This window comes from Elephas maximus, chromosome 19 (genome assembly GCF_024166365.1).
Source record: "Elephas maximus indicus isolate mEleMax1 chromosome 19, mEleMax1 primary haplotype, whole genome shotgun sequence".
Taxonomy (NCBI): domain Eukaryota; kingdom Metazoa; phylum Chordata; class Mammalia; order Proboscidea; family Elephantidae; genus Elephas; species Elephas maximus.
In genome coordinates, this window is record NC_064837.1 from 43,912,173 (window position 1) to 43,928,430 (window position 16,258).

The 16,258-nt window shown below is 43.1% G+C and overlaps 1 protein-coding gene across 4 annotated transcripts in view; it reads left to right on the forward strand.

The window, feature by feature from the left end:
* Positions 1-9,091: 9,091 nt before the first annotated feature.
* SPOP (speckle type BTB/POZ protein) overlaps positions 9,092-16,258 on the forward strand; it is a 76,151-nt gene continuing 68,984 nt past the window's right edge. For all 4 annotated transcript variants that reach the window (XM_049859099.1, XM_049859098.1, XM_049859100.1 and 1 more), the window contains exon 1: positions 9,092-9,265. The gene's annotated coding sequence lies outside the window, so the exon portion shown is untranslated. The remainder of the gene's footprint in view (positions 9,266-16,258) is intronic.

The window sequence follows — 16,258 nt, forward strand, 5'->3', positions numbered from 1 at the left end:
GCCTGAAACTCTAGGACCCAAATTCCCTAAGGACTGTTCATTTCACTCATTCATGCATGTATTCATTCCACAAGCATTTACTTGAATACCTACCATGTGCTGGGAATGCTGCACTGGAAACATGACGGAGAAGAGGAAAACAAAATTCCTGTCCTCAAGGATCTTACAGTCTAGTAAAGGACACACAGTGAGAATCAGCAGCCACAATACAAGGTGATGGTGCGGTGGTAGGAGAAATATGGGAAGACCTCACTCAGCGTCATGGGACACTTGCCCAGCTTCCAGGAGGAACAGATGTATAGATCAAAGCCTGAAGGATAAGCAAAGAATTAACAAGGGGAAGGTAGGAGTGGGGGAAGGAAAGATGTGGTGAAGAATGTTCTAGAATAAGGGAACAGCATGTACAAGGGACTGGAAAAAAGAGAGAACTGGATTCACTCAGGGAATTAAAAGTGGTTCTGTGTGTGGCTGGAAACCGGAATGCGAAATGGAATGGAGAGGGTAAGAGAGCACCAAGAGACAGAAGCAGAGACTGCTGGCGAAGAGCCTCTCAGCCCTTTTAAGAATTTTGGACTTTACCCTGAGGACAATCTGGAGCCACTGAAGATTGTATGCAAAAAAGAGATTTGATCAGATTGATGCTTTTAGAAAGCTCACTCTGGCTGCAGAGTAGAGACTGAGCTGCAAGGAGGAAGACCAGAGGCTGTGAGGCTGGTGAGGAGGCTATTGTGATCCAGGGGAGAAATGAGGAAGTATCAGTGAAGATGGAAGGAAGTAGGCAAAGCTGGGAGATAACTAAAATATGGGATTATCAGAACTCGATGATGAATTGGACGTGGGCTTGAGGAGTCAAGGATACGGCCCAGTTCTTGGGCTTGAGCTACTGCTGGGAGAGACAGAGAGTACTGGAGGAGGAACAAGTTTTAGACCTACCGAATACCATCAGGTTGGTAGCTGGGTGTATAAATCTGGCGCTCAAGAGAAAGTCCTGGCTGGAGGCCGATTTGGAATATTCTTTAGCAGATGGATGGCAGTGAAACAATGAAAGTGAATGAGCAAACGCAAGGCAAGTGAGAAAGCATGAAGAGGAGAGAAACAGAGCAGAATCCCAGGAAAGGCAATATGAAAACGATGGCCAAAGCAGAGCTCATAAAGGAGACTTAGAAGCAGTAACCAGGGAGGTAGGAGGAAAACCAGGCCCAGTGGTCTTCTGATGTTGGCCTCCAGCATTCATTTCCCCAAGAGCTACCTGACTTTCCTTTGGAGAATTAACTCCTCCTCTGTTCTCAGTTGCGTGGTTTGGGTCCTAGGGGAGAGCTGAAACCTTGCTCACCCATCTCACACAGACCTTCCACTTGCTGTCTACTCCAGTCACACTAATTTTCTTTGAGTTTCTCAAAAGCTCCATGCTCTCTCTGGCCTTAGGACCTTTGTCTGTCTAGACTGCTTTCCTTCTCCACTCCCCTTCTCCACTCCCTTTGCCTACTAACCTTCCATTCATACTTCCAACTTCTGCTCCAGCCTTCTCTGACATTCCAGACAAGGACAGGCCTTTCTGTCATTCATTCGTTCAGGACATATATACTGAGCATCTTCTGTTCATGTGTCAGCACTTTGCTGGATGCTGGGACACGATAGACAGCGAGAGAGACAGGTCACTGCCCCTATAGAGCTGATGTTCTAGTGAGGCAGACTGATAATAAGCAAGTGGGTACATAAAAGTATTACACATTGTTGTTACAGTTGTAAAGGAAGTAAAGAGTACGGTGTTAGAAATAAAACGGAAGGTTCCTATTCCTGGCAGGGCAGGTGGTCAGAGAAGACTCCCTGAGAATGTGACACTTTAAGTGAGACCTGAAATAAGAGGTGGAGCTCGCCATGTGAAGAACTAGGGGAAAAGTGTTTCAGGAAGAAGGAACAGCAATTGCAAAGGCCTTGTAGAAGGAAGAGCTTGACGTGTTCTAGGAATTGATAGATGGCCAGTGTGACTGGAGCTAGGACAGGGAAAGAATGACATCAGATGTGATTGGAGATGAGGCTATTGTAGGCTGTGGTACAGGATTTGGACTTTATTCTTGGTACAGTGGGAAGCCATTAAAAGGTTTTAAGCAAGGGTGCAACATGCCCTGGTTGAAGTTTCAATCAAGAACCTGATCTGATTGAGGATTGCCCTCGTTGCTGAGTGAAGAATGGATTGAAGGGCAAGCAGAGAATTAGGAAAACTTATTAGGACACTCTTTCTGTTGTATAGACCAAAGAGGATGGTGCCTGGAGTTTGAACGAGACAGGGGAGATGGACAGAAGTGGACAATTAAAGAGATATTTTGAAAATAGAACTGATGAGAATTCCTGATGGATTCAATATAAGGTATCAGGAGAAAGGAGGAGCAGAGGCCTAACTGGGAGGCGGGGAGGCAAGTAAGGCACTGTGCCCTGGGTGTAGCCTTTGTACCTTGTACAGAGCTTGAGGTGCAGCACCAATTAGCAGTTTCTACCAGGTGCTCCTTGGAAACTCTATGGGCCAGTTCTACTCTGTCCAATAGGGTCTCTATGAGTTGGGATCCACTTGACGGCAATGGGTTTTTTGTTTTTTTTTAATTGGCCATCACAATTTCCATGGCCAGCTGTGAGAGATCATTCAGCAATTTAACACTAATTGCCCCAGGTGCTATTTTTCCTAGTTAGGTCCCTAAGGAGGAGTCAAGGATGACTTATACTTCCTGGCCTGAGTGGAAAGAGAACTAGGCTTGCTAGGCTGGGTCTGCCTAGGTCCCATTAGGTCTCCCCATTGCTTGGAGCCTCTGGGGACAACTCTCCAGAAGTCCAGAGCTTGAGAGGCAAGCACCATTCCAAAATTACTGGGTTTGCACCTAGATCAAAGGAGAATGAAGAACACCAAGCTCACGAGGTAATTATGAGCCCAAGAGACAGAAAGGGCTACAGGAACTAGAGACTACATCATCCTGAGACCAGAAAAACTAGATGGTGCCTGGCCACAACCAATGACTGCCCTGACAGGGAACACAACAGAGAACCCCTGAGGGAGCAGGAGAACAGTGGGATGCAGACCCCAAATTCTCATAAAAAGACCAGACTTAATGGTCTGGCTGAGACTGGAAGGACCCCGGTGGTCATGGTCCCCAAACCTTCCGTTGGCCCAGGACAGGGACCATTCCTGAAGCTAACTCATCAGACATGGATCGGACTGGACAATGGGTTGGAGAGAGATGCTGATGAGGAGTTGAGCTACTTGCATCAGGTGAACACTTGAGACTATGTTGGCATCTCCTGTCTGGAGATGGGAGGGTAGAGGGGGTTAGAAACTGGCAAAATGGTCACAAAAGGAGAGACTGGAAGGAGGGAGCGGGGTGACTCATAACGGGGAGAGTAAGTGGGAGTATGTAGTAAGGTGTGTATAAGTTTATATGTGAGAGACTGACTTGATTTGTAAACTTTCACTTAAAGCACAATAAAAATTATTTAAAAAAAAACTACTGGGTTTGAGAATCATTAACCCCCTTTCAGTTGTGAAATTCTTTTATTCTTAACTCTCTGTGAAGAGGGACAATATTTTCTATTTCTTTAGTAGCTGGGTAGAGCTCTGTACCAGGGAGCATTCAGTAAGTGCTAGTTGACTGTTCACTTTGGCACAGGGTTTCCATAATTGAATTTTAGATTAAATCCCTCTTCTAAAATAGAATTCTAGCACAGAGTAAACTTTCAACTGAAATCAATTCACTTTGATAAAGTAGAGCCATGGCAAGGATAATCCAAAATTTTAAAATCCAAAGTAATTTCTATTCGAATAGAGGCAAAAAACAAAAAAAAAAGTTTTTGCTAAACTAACTATGGACATTTAGGTGAATGTTATTTTAGGACAAACGTCAACACGTGGTAGTTCATCCCGTTCAGAATGGGACAACACACACATGCTGAAAAGGATGCATAACAATGAATATAACAATCTACTTCTGGTAATAGATTCCTTGTTGAAAATAAAATATTAACCACCAAGACTTAATTTGAAGCAATGACTTGTAATTTGTATTTATTTTTTGCCTCGTAATTTTTGACCCATTTTAAAGGTGAGTGGGATGGAGATGAATTCCTTTGAGGGAGCATTATGATTCAGATAAACTGAAAAAAAAAAAAAGGAGTCAAATCTGTTGTTTCCTCCCCTCTCTTTGCCATTTCTCCCTTGCCTGGCACTCCACCCTTAGGATTATCATGTCTCCCAGCCACTTTTTCAGATTAAAAGCTCAGAATTTCAATATCTATAAGCATATTAATCAAATCCTTAGGTAATTACACCATCCCAAACTTATTGTCTCATTAGAGAGAGAAGTAAGGTAACAAAAGGCTTTTCTTTTGAATGCCAAGTACTTTGGAACAAGCATTTGATGCTTCTTGTAACCCTATGATGAATGTCCCCATTCCCCAGATGAGTTGGAGGTGGTTGGTGGTTCAGTATTGGATCCTGCTTCCTGTTTGGGATGAGTCCTCAGCTGTAGATAGTGAGAAGGACTCCACATTACACTGTGGACACAGAAGCAGTGAGGCCTTCTCCTCCCTCACTAAGTTGGCCAGAGCACAGGATGTTGCCTAGGATTGGCCAACTGTGTGTTGCCGCCTGGGTTTTGTGTTTGCAGCATGAGACACAAAGATAGAGGGAAGGTGAGACATCCTTGGCGGCGGCAACAGCAGCAGTGGTAGCGTATCTGGCAGTGTTACTTTGCCACAGTGCCCAGCAGCCGGACTGCATGACCAGACTGTCCTGTTAAAGAAGGTTGTTGTTCTCCCTCTACTCTTGGTTTCCAGCCTGATTTCCAACTCTGGTCCTTCGGTTTTTGCCCATTCTAGGAGCCAGTAATACTTCTTCAGTAGATTCCAGTTCTGGTTGATACAGCCAGAGTTGCTGCAATTGCTTGCAATCAGGAACCCTGACTGATTTGTAAGGAAACTGAGACTCTGAGATCAAAAAGTTTGTCCGGGGACCATAGCTAGAAGTTCTGGCTGAGAAGTCTGTGCTATTTCCTCCACTCCACGCTTCCTAAAGAAATCTAAAGAAGGGTACAGAGAAAAAGGGTGATCATAGCTCATAGATTAGAGTGGGGTTTGAAGACCAGCGGGTACATGAACACTTACCTCAAATCCATGTTGGGTGACAAATCCATAAATATTTGTTGTTGTTAGCTGCCATTGAGTTGACTCTGACTCATGGTGACTTTAGGCACAACAAAACGAAAAGCTGCCCAGTCCTGAGTCATCCTCACAATTGCCAGCATGTTTGAGTCCATTTCTGTGGCTATAGTGCTAATCCATCTCACCTAGGATCTCCCACACCCTCTTTGGCCCATTACTTCTTCAAACATCATGTTCTCCTTTAGTGATTGATCCCTCTTGATGATGTGTCCAAACCAAGTGAATTGAACAGTGTTCACAGGCTTCGCATTGGCCAATTTTCAAAGGTAGATCACCAGGCCTTTCTTCCCAGTCTTTCATAGTCTGGAAACTCCCCTGAAACCTGTCCACCACAGGTGAACCTGCTGGTGACATAGCTTCAAGCATCGTAGCAACACACAAGCCACCAGAGTACAACAAACTGACAGATGGGTAGTGGCATAAATATTTAATGGGGGTCTATTCTATGCCAAGGTGTGCTATGATCAAATATTGTTTCGTTTAATTCTCACAATATAAGGCGGGCATTATTTTTTCCATGGTTCAGATGGAGGTTTGGTGAGATGTCCAAGTTTATGTTATAGTAAGTGATAGTGATGGGTTTGAATTTGATTCTCTAGGCAAGAAGGGTGGTGCTAGTTCATTAAGCTACGGCTGCCTCACTATGAAATTTTAACAATCAATACATATTTCTCCAACGCCACTTTTCTGTTAGCCCCATGGGAGCCCCAGCACAACCTCATCAATGTGTTCTTGTTAGAGTGCTTCCTTGTTTATGGTCTCATACCTGTGTCCTGGGGTGTCTCGTTTGCCTCTTCTCTTTTAGACTAGGAGCACCTAGAGTACAGGAACAGAGCCCTATTAAGGATCCTCCTTCCTGTACCTCCAGCTGCAATGTCCATGGGGCTCAGGGCATGGCAGAACATTAGGCTAGGAGGTTCACTGACTGATCAACTGAATAGCTGTAGAGAAAGGGGAGAAAGACTTTATCTTCTTCACAGTGCTTACAACCAAAATGGGAGTATGCGCTCAACTTTTATTCAGTCCTACCTGCCTCTACCTCCCCTATAGCTTCCAGGGAAACCATGCCTTTACATAACCAGTTGCTGTCGAGCTGATTTGGACTCATAGTGACACTGTGTGTGTCAGAAGAGAACTGTGCTTCATAGGGTTTTCAGTGGCTCATCTTTCAGAAGTAGGTCATCAGGGCTTGCGTTTGAGCTACATGTGCATGGATTTGAACCACCAGCCTTGCGGTTAGTAGCTGAGTGAGTTAACTGTTTACACCGCCTAGGCACTCATGCCTTTGCTTACTGGACTGTAAAATGGAGATGAAGATCCTTGTTGGCAGAATAAATACCAGACAAGCTAGGGTCTTTTGGGACAGATCACTTGCCCAGACCTGGCCCATGATGGCCAATAAACACTTTATAGTTTGTCTTTTGGATTAAGAAAATGAGTTCAGCATGTTTCCTACCGTCACAAGGAGCTGTGAATTGAATTGGTGCCATTGTAAGTTTGATTGTTGTTGCATAGATAAAAGCCTCATTAAATCCCTCATGAGGAGAGAAGAATTTTATTTCGAGGATGGGGGGGGGCCTTCTTGCTTGTTGTAGTTACAACAACAAAACAGTAAATGGAAGAAATAATTAAATAAGTGCGCTCTTTTTTCAAACCTCGTCAAGAGGCTGGGTGAGTTTTTAATTAGTGCTGCATTTTCAATAAATCCGTATCTGTACGTGGTGCCGATTCTTTCCTGGATAAGGGAAAGATAATAATGAGAATCCTAATTTTCAGTCCCACACTAAAGGGATGCCTGGTATATTTAATCACTGTAGAAATCCTGGCAGCTTTCTCTGAGCCCAGGCTCTGCTCTAATTACATTTCTAGATTTTAGTAAATTGAAAGGGAAAATGTAGGAACAAAATAATTAAAACCGAAGAGGAAGTGCATATTAAAAAGGAGAAGCTGTTTAAAATTCTTCCACACGGTGCTTCCAAGGACAACTACAATCGTTTAATCAGCTCCACACCAAATCAAAGTCCTTTGTACCACGGCTGGTAGGATCACATCTCAGGTGGGTGGCATGGTCTCCACAGTAGAATGGAGGTGTCATTGCGGCAGGCTACAGATGGGGACAGGACCTCTCATGTCCTTCTAGATCACCGGGGAATCAAGCCTAGCCCAGCAAGCTGCTGACACAGACTCGCTCGCCCCAGGAATCCATCCGCTCCCAGGTCCTGGGCAGAGTCTGGCCAAACTATAATGATTAGTCCCAATTGTGAGGTAGGCAAAGTATGTTGTCTGTGCCTCCAGTTTCCTGTTTCTGTACCTCTTTGCCCCTCCATGCTCCTCCCTCCCAGGAGCACCTCTTTTCTTTTTTCTTTGACTTCCAGTGAAATCTGAAGTCAAGAGAACAGGTAGCTGAACAGCCTCTGCGACACCCAGGAGCCAGTTATTTACAATTGTTCACTGGGTCACCCCTGGGGCATGCTGAATTTTCACAAGGACATAAACCTTGCTGGCTTAAGCTAAAGTAATGAATGCTTGTTGATAATGATGATAAGTGAAATCTAATAGGAAAATTTCAACCATTAGTCCAATAGGTGATGAATTTTTTACTGTTTTTGAGTGGGCACAGTAACCATGTCATTGTAATATTTGGGTTCTCCATGTCTTGATCATTTTGGCTGAAACACGGGTTATACAGGTGCTAGGAGTTTGGAGTGTTTTGTCCACGATTCCTAGGAAATTTAAAACTGTGGGGCTGTAGGGTCTGCTTGTGCATTTGAAAGTGGAGGACAGCTTGGCACTGTCAGGAAGTTTTTTCTAAACACCTGTGGCTTTGCTCATGGGCTCTGAGCCTTCCCTGCTGAACAGACTCACCAGCCACTTGGCGCCGGGATGCATGTGGCAGGAGACTGTGAGTACTGTCTCCTGGAGACAGTCCCACAGGACTGAGAGAGTTGTTCCCAGGGCAAGGCCCACGCTTTGTCACCCCATGATCCACAGGTTCATCGTGTTGCTCTTTTGGGTACAACGTCACGTTTGTCTACGTGGTAGGGAAAGGAGACAGTGCCTACATTTAGGGATCTGGATTGTTTGGCTTGATTCAGTAAGAATAACTTTTAAAAATTTAAGCTGGAGGAAGAATTGTAGCTATAACAAATATCTCCTCATTGACATTATTACTCCAACAGGGAGGTGACTTTTCTTCTCCCAGGGCCAAGATGCTCTCTGACTTTTTTCTTTTACTCAATTCAGGAATCACTGATGGCCCCTGGAAGCTAGGAGGTGAGGCAGGCTGGGGACCGAGGTGTCCAAGATGACAAATTGTCACTGTCTCAGTTTCCTTTCAGTTGGGCCATCTATATACCCCATCTTCCCCCCCAGAAGAGTAGTCCTTGGTTTTGTTTCCAAATTCTAAATTTTAAGTAACTTTAAGGGTCTCTAGCATTATCACAAGAGTCCAAAAAAAAAAAAACACCAGTTCACTAAGAGTTCGTTAAAAAAAAAAAAATTAGCTAATGGATATAAAAGTAGTTGTTAACCCATACACCGCTCCCAAATATGTTTGTTGTTAAATACCTTTATTGTTACGCTGTCCACTCCCTGCCCCTTTTGGCATCCCTCTATTTGGTCCTCGCACCTCGGCTCAATCCTCCCGCGCCCTGCACGCTACCCCCTCCTAGTTCCCGCCTTTTTCTTCTCAGGCTCCTCCTTCCCCTCATTTCCCTGGCCCTGGCGAGGCCCCGGGACGCATGCGCACTACGGAAGGTAGGCGGAGGCTTGAGGAATAGGGAGGAGGGACAGGAGGCAGGGAGGGGAGGAGAGAGGAGAGGAGAGGGGAAGAAGGGGAGGAGGCCGCGCGGGGTGGGGCCCGGCGGGTACGCGCTCGCTGCGTCGACGTGATGACGCCATGACGCTCCGGCCGGTGTGTCTCGGAGTGTGTGTGTGTGTGAGTGTGCGCGCTCCGAGTGTGTGTGTATTTGTGTATCGGCGGTCCCGCAGGTCCCGGATGTTGCGGACAGTATGAAGCGAGCGCAGGGGGACGGGGACCAGCAGCTGTCGCCGCCGCTCTCAGGTGAGTGGGGGGAGGAGAGTCGAGGGAGGGGGTTGTCCTGTCGGAATGGAGTGGGCGCCTCCCTTAAGAGGTGACTGACCCCCTCACAACTCCCCCCCCACCACACACATATACTCTTATCTGCTTTATTTCCCACATCCCGGGTTACGTGGCCTGCGAATGCCAGAGCCTAATCAACCGTCCCTTCTCCCAATCCCAAGCATTCAGAAGACACAAACGCGCCCCCTGCCTTCAGCCCCCCCGCCATCATTTTCCCAGCCCCATCCCCCTTGCCAAATAGTGAGCTGTCGCCTGCGGCGAGATGGGTGACTGCGCATGCGCGAGTGTGAACGCGCTAGGGGTGCTTGTTCGGTGCCGCGGGGGCGCATGCGCATCGCTGTGTTGCAGGGACCTGCGGGATAAAGAGCTTATTTAACACGCTCCCCCCTTCTTCCCAGGCAGTGGGCTAGACTTTTTGCCAGATAGTGAGTCTGTTGCTTCTATCCAGAAGAGAAAATTTAAATTATTTGAGGGATTTATGGACAAAGCACTATTTGCATCTGGTGTTGCCCCAGAGACTCCCAGGTTACAAACGCTTCCCAGAGCCAACGTGTCCCACGCTGACCTTTCTTTTGAAACTGTCACTGCAACTTCTAGTTCTAGGATTACTTTTCCTTTCCCTTACTCCCATCGTCCTGTATGCATAGTACAGATCTCTCCTAAATTTAGGAGTAGGTGCCTCAACTCATTCAATAATTTTGTCAGGGACTTTCGGTAACCTTTCTAGGGAGTACTAAGGTAGATCGTAAGAAAGTAAGCAAGGGGATTTCCTTTTAGTAAAATCCTAAACTGTCTCCACAGAACTAGATAAGGTAGAGATAAAGAACACAGTTTGGGGCTTAGGGTAGTAACTGTAAATGAAGACATCAGGTTTCTCATCTGCCAGTCCTCCTAATTTGTGTGACCCATTTGCCGCTTTTTTGTTAAAGATCTTCCTTAGCGCTGTCGTTTTAGCTGTACATTATTGATGCACTGTGAACACATGAAAACAAAAGCAATCTGAGACTACTGGTGGACGATAACTCATCCAGTGGAGGTTTTAAGTAACGGGAATTTTTTTTTTTTTTCCGCATTGGCAGATAAAAAAATTGAAACAAGGAACTTTAAAGTACAACAATATTTCAGTGATCTGGGAGCTGGGTTTTGACCTGCCAGATTATACGTAGTCCTTTAATTTGCTCCCGTGTTGCCACTCTTGTGGATACTTTGCTGTTTACCTCTGCCATCTGAACAGGGTGGGGAAAAGATAAACTCTTACTAGCAAAAGGCGTGCTGAATAGCACTGAAACAAATAGCTAAGTTGTTTGGGGTGGAGGGCATTTTCTATGTTTTTCAGTTATCTCTGCCAACTCTGTCTCCCACCTGGGTAACTAATATGGGACATATTAAACCAAAAAAAAAACAAAAACAAAAAACCAAACGCCTTACCGTTGAGTTGATTCCAACTCGTAGTTACTCTGTAAAACCAAACCAAACCAAACCCAGTGTCGTCGAGTCAATTCCGACTCATAGTGACCCTATAGGACAGAGTAGAACTGCCCCACAGAGTTTCCAAGGAGCGCCTGGCGGATTTGAACTGCCGACCCTTTGGTTAGCAGCCGTAGGTAGCACTTAACCACTACGCCACCAGGGTTTCCAGTAACTCTATAGGACAGAGTAAAACTGCCCAGTAGGGCTTCCAAGGAGCACCTGGTGGATTTGGTTAGCAGCCAACCTCTTAACCACTACGCCATCAGGGTTTCCCATGGGATGTAGTAGTGAGCCTTATTTTCTATTCTCTTTCCTTTGTGTTTTATTTTTCTTGGTATTCTTCTCTTAAGAATTTTTTTTTGGTGTCGTTCTTTACTCTAGAACCTTATGTTCTTGGACCTTAAAGTATATATATATATATATATATATATATATATATATATATATATACACACACACATATATATACATATATACATATTTTCACTTCCCAATTTAACCCTAGCCTTTTCTTGGTTCAGCTGTCTTTTATGTTGTTTCCTGTTGCCATGGTTACAGTTGGAGCCAAGGGATGACACAGAAGAAGCACTGGAATTTGGGGTACATATATCATCCTGTGAGAAACCCTGGTGGCGTAGTGGTTAAGTGCTATGACTGCTAACCAAAGGGTCGGCAGTTTGAATCCACCAGGTGCTCCTTGGAAACTCTATAGGGCAGTTCTACTCTGTCCTATAGGGTCGCTATATAGGGTCGCTATAAGTTGCAATCGACTCGACAGCACTGGGTTTGGTTTTTGGTTTGGTATATCATCCTGCATTCTGGGAAAGAGCTGGAGATTCATCTTTGTTTCCTTGTGCAAAGACTGAGGAGTATAAGTTATTGTGACAGCATCATACTTAGGGTTGGGGTGGTTAGTGTCCATTTGGAACTTTGGTGACTTCTCCTTTTAGAGCTCTTCAGAGTGGCTAGTTTGATACTTGGAGATGTTAAATGCTTCCTATGTCCTGACTTCTGTCAGGTTCTGGTGAAATCTTGAGGTGAAACTGAGGTAATAAATGTTCATTTTCTCAGTAGGCTTCTGTCATCTGGGATGCTTTGTTCTTATCTGGAAACATTTCATCTGGTTCAATTTGTCCAAGACTCATTTAAAAGAAACGCTTTTGGGATTAAGATGAGTATCATTAAATAATTTATATTGGTGCAGAGCTTTTAATTTTTTTTAAATCCCTCTTTAGAATGGGTAACGTGTGTACGTATATGTGAAACGAAATTCAGAATTCAACGAGAGGAAGTGAAAAGTCTCTTCTACCATCCCCCTTTCATCCATCTAGTTCCCTTCCCCAAAGGTGACCATCGTTACCTGTATCTTGTTGACCCTTCCAGAGATGGTCTGTGTTTATACAGGCATATATACCTTTTATTCTTTGGTGGGCTTCCTGGTTCCTTTGTTTTACACAAATGGTAAGATACTATACCCATTGTTCTGCACTTTGTTTTTTTCACTTACTATATCTTGGGGATCATTCCATACATATAGTACATACAGTATTTCTTCCTTTTTGAAAGATGACAGGTATTCCATTGTATAGATATATCATTATTTAACCATACTCTTGGACTTTTAGGTTGTTTCCAGTATGTACTTAATTCCTTGTACGTACTTACTATGTACCTGAGTGTCGGATAAATTTCTAGTGGAAGTATGACTCAAAGTGTCTGTGTTTTTAACGTTGGTAGATACTGCTAAATTGCCTTCCATTGAGGTTGTACCAGTTTATGTTCCTGCCAGTAGAGTGCCTGTTTTCTCACCAACATTGTTATCAAAAATTTTGATATTTGTGCAGTCTTTTATCTAAGATTTAAAGTTCATTATGTAGCTTGGTAAGTGTCATTACACGGAGGAGTTGTGGATAAATACTGTCACAGTTTCGCACGTGGGGGTGGGGAGTATTGTTCGACTGAAGTATAAAATCTTGAGAATAAAATCATGTGCCTGGATAAGAGCAAATCCATGATAGTGCTTGGAAAACATATAGAAGCTATATTCAAATTTTTCTCCAGCTCTTAGATGATAGTTTCTCTGTGTGAAATTCTGTAAGCCCATACGTGATGGTTTATGATCTCCTTTTGATTACTGCAACTCAGAATTGTTTATATAGGTAAACCGCTGTTCTGTCAAGGAGTGTAGATTGAAAAGCTATCCCAGCTTGTTCAGGGTACTCTACTGAGTTCCTTCTTTGTGCAGAGTATTGGTACTAACGCTTTTCAGAAGTCTGCTGACTGCAGAACACTTCACTCTGAGCTGTGAAGAAATGGAAAAGAATTAAAAGATACCTGTACCTGAAGGGGGAGAAAGATGTGGCAGTCTACTTGCATAAAGATTTCAGCCTTGGAAAGCCTATGGGACAGTTCTACTCTGTCCTGTAGGGTCGCCTTGAGCTGGAATGGACTGGATAGCAATGAGTTTTTTTTTTTTTTTATATATACCTGAAGGAGCTTGCAATCTTGTTGGAAAACCACATCTACTCAGTATATGAAACAATTAGAAAACAGTGTGGAACAGTAACACATTGTGTTCTAGGCTCAGGAGGCCATATAAAGGACTGATTAAGGCTTAGAGCGAGGCTTTGGTGGCTCAGTGGTAGAATTCTCACCTTCCATGCAGAAGACCTGGGTTTGATTTCTGGCTACTGTACCTTATTCACAGCCACCACCTGTCTCTCTGTAGAGTCTTGCGTGTTGCTGTGATGCTGAACAGGTTTCAGCGGAGCTTCCAGACTAAGGTGGACTGAGGAGAAAGCCCTGGCAATCTGTTTTTGAAAACTTGCCAATGAAAACTCTATGGATCACAGTGGTTCTGTTTTGTTCCTTTGTGCACGGGGTTACCATGAGTCGGGGCCGACTGGATGGCAGCTAAGAACAACAGCATTTAGAGGAGCTTTCATTTCATTTGGGAGGCCTTCCTGGAGGTGCAGTTTGAACCAATTTTTTTTTCTAACAACCGTTTAAGTGGAAAAGTTTAAACATACAAAAAGTTGAAAGAATTGTACAATTACCACCTTTATACCCATCATAGGGTACCCATCACCGAGATTTCATTGTTCACATTTTGTCATATTTAGTTATCTGTATACGTTCACGTGTGTGTACATAAGTGTCTATATATAAAATGTATGTATATCTTTATAGGAAACCCTGGTGGCGTAGTGGTTAAGTGCTACAGCTGCTAACCAAAAGGTCGGCAGTTTGAATCCGCCACGCGCTCCTTGGAAACTCTATGGGGCAGTTCTACTCTGTCCTGTATGGTCGCTATGAGTCAGAATCAACTCGACGACAGTGGGCTTTTTATATCTTTATATTGCAGATGTCATGACGCTTTACTCTTAAACACTTTAGACGCATCTCCTTAAAATAAAGACACTGTTTTACTTAATTGTTCTTATAATACATTATCACAGTTAAGGGAATTAATGGGAATTTTCTATTACCGTCTGATGTCCAGTTCATGTTCAGGTATCCCCGGTTGTCTCAAAGGTGACTTTTTTAGCTGTTTGTATTTTTTTTCCTCCAAACCAGGATGTTTATATTTGTAATGTTTCTTTAATCTCTTTTTAAATCGCAAACAGTTTATTTAGAAGCCTCATGATACTGGCTTTTTTAAGAGACCAGGACAGTTGTCTTGAGAATATATTACTTCTGGAGTTTTCTTGTTGTTTCCTTGTGGTATTGTTTAATTTGTGCCTTTATCCCTGTAATTTTTTTTTTTTTTGTAATCTGGCAGTTAAGGCTTGATTAGATTTAGGTTGAAGACTTTTGGTAAGAATACTTCAGAGGCGTTGCTGTGTGCCTCATACTGTATCACAACAGGAGAGCGATATGTCATAATGCCCCACTGTCAGTGCTGCTGAACTTGTTCGGTCATTCGTTAAGGTGGTAAATACCAGATCTCTCCAATATGAAGACAGTATTTTTTCTGTGTAACTACCACGTCATCTGTAGGGTGGTGACACTTTGGCACCATACTGTTTAACTTCTTTAGCAACCTTTCAGATGTTAGCTCTATTGATGATCCTTGCCTGAACCATTGGTTGGTGCAAAATGGTGATTTTTCTAATTTTGTGAGTCCTTTTACAAAGATTAGTGTTCATTTGTCTATAAAAATTTCCCTCATCAATTAGGAATAAATTAGAATTTCTATGTAGAAAGTTGTGGTAAATTCCTAATTCTTCCCTTTAACAATTTTCTGAGTAAGGAGATGGTATCATAGTCACCTCCAATGGTAGTAAATGAATAGTTTCTCTTTCTCTCTCTCTGTTTTAGTATCATTATGAACTCATGGGTTTTCATTCTGCGTTTCATCAACAATTATAGACATTCTTTCTGATGCTCAAAATGTCCCGTATTTGACCTGTGGAACCCCTTCAAGCTTGGTGAATGAGCACTCCTTGCTTTCTGGCGCAAGAAGTTCCTGGCTCGCTTTGTATTTTTCCTGTCCTAGATGTGAAACCCTCACCTCTGTACCTTATAAACATCACATTTTCTTCCCTTTCAATAAATTGTTTTTCACCTCCTTTATGGAGCTTCTGGAACCAAATTCTAAAACTAAAGATGCCTTTATTTTAACACAAGGCTCTTAGTGTTTGACTCACTTTTGTGCCTGTGGCATTGCTGGATTCTGGATCCTGCAACCCACAAGATTTCTTGTGAAAGAGGGTAGGATCTCCGAAAGAGAGCATTGCTTTCCCCTCCTTTTAATATGAAACTAACTGTAGAAGGGAATTTCATGTTTCTTATTAGTGATTCTGCTGTTTTTCTGAGATGAAAGGTACACAGGATAAAATTTAGAGACTTAAATTGTGTGTTTATAAGCTTTGTTGGGATGTCGGATTTTGATAGCTACATACAAACATCTTTGTGTGTATATGCACAAGTACGCGTTTGTCTTTCCTCCTGCCTTACAGAGTGTTACATAAGATTATGCTGTAGTAGCATTTTTTTCCCCATTATCACTAGATTTTTATCATGAAAAGAGAGTGAGAGAAATTGCTTTTAATTAGGGAAAAATTTCAGATAGGCCACGAACTCTGATACCTAGCTGTCTTAAGCCTGAGTTTAGAACAGTGCTGAATCCTGTGAGTTTATAATATGAACTGTATAGACTCAGGAGAAATGTCGGTGTATGCACAGTGCTTTCTGAAAATCCATCACACTAATGAAGGTTAACGGAAACAAAAGACACGGTGGAACTGCATTGTAACCTTAGCAAAAAATGTTTTATTAGACTTTTACCATGTAGTGGTATTTTGAGTAATCTTATCTGATCTCAAGTTATGCAAAGCTAGACAGTAACAGTATTCTGATATTTATCAGAAATTCATTTTTCTTTTTACCATCTTGTCATATTTACTTCCAGACTTCATAAAGCTCTTGTCAACCTGGTTTCATAATAATACTGGCCCCATATTAAATTCTGGTTGTGTATTC